The following is a 1400-nucleotide window of genomic DNA, read 5'->3' as shown; positions in this document are numbered from 1 at the left end:
TTTTTTTTTTTGTAAAAAAACTTAAAAGAAATCAATGATAATAATTTTTTTTTGTTATATCTTCTATCTAACCATTTTACTCATTAAGGATGGGAGAAAATGAAGTACGGATACGATTGCAGAGATTATAAAATAAACTATTAGAAGAAAATAATATTCCAATTAACAATAACCCGGAAAACTTGATGTAAATTTAATAGCACATCACACATAAGTTCAAAAAATCTAAATTAATATAATATTTCATCAGAAATTTAAGAAAATAAGACTATTTGTAAAACATATTAAAACAAATCACCAATGACTCTTCTCAACTCTCACTTGACAATTCTTACCGATGCAACTACTTACCCACAATCTAAGAGAAAAGAGATAAGATCTACGATTTAAAGCAGATGTTTTCACATTTATCAAATTACTTGATTAAAATTTTGGTGAAAAGCCAAATACATAAAGGAATAAGTATTTCAATATGAAATTTATTTGTTTTTTTAATAATTATTTTAGTAGTTTTTAATAAATTTTAATTATAAATCAAGTTTATTTAAAAAATTGGTGTTTTTAAACATTTATATATTATATATCACATTTATTATGTTCCAACCGCTATTGCACCCGCTGGTCAACCAGTGGTAAACCTCCCGCAAACGCACCAATTTTCAACCGCTAAACCAGTCATTCAAAACGCTTAATAACGCTTAAAACCGCAATCGCCCGCTTCCGCAATCTCCCGCAACCGCAACCACAACGTTTGAACCAGTCAGGCCCTAAATCTTCTAGTCTAGATGTGTGTTCTACTATACCATGAATAGTAAAATACTTTTTTTGTATTGTAAACGAAGAACTTGACATATGCAGTAACTTCGGATGTGGTGTTTTCTATTTTCACGTACATTGAAACAAAACCGCCTCCGTTGTCCTCGTTGTGAATTTTAATCTCCTATCCCCCTTTTCCTTAAAATAATTTCTCAAAAACCCTCACTTATTCTCACTACCCCCTTCTGTAATGAAAGGACGAAACTACCCTTCTAACAATTTTTAAGTTAAAATTGAACATTTAGTTGTACCATATATCCCCAGTTGTACCCAATTGCATCCAGTTGTACCCGCACCCAGTTGTACCCAGTTGTACCTAGTTGCACCCAGCATAGTGGGATTCGAACCCTGAGCGCGCGTGCGTGCGCATGGAGCTTGCAACCACTGAGCTACTGTGTTTTTCGTTGAACATTTACTGGTTTAATTATATTTAACTTAAAACAGCCGAAAACAACATTCATTAAGGGTAATATTGTCTTTTTACCATTGAGGGGTTTTGAGAAATTGTTTTGATGGATAGGAAGATATGAGATTTTAGTCCCGTTGTTCCCTTCCGGATATATAATCAATCTCCTAAATTTTTT

Source organism: Camelina sativa, chromosome 2, assembly GCF_000633955.1.
Source record: "Camelina sativa cultivar DH55 chromosome 2, Cs, whole genome shotgun sequence".
Lineage (NCBI taxonomy): Eukaryota > Viridiplantae > Streptophyta > Magnoliopsida > Brassicales > Brassicaceae > Camelina > Camelina sativa.
This window is presented reverse-complemented; position numbering follows the sequence as displayed.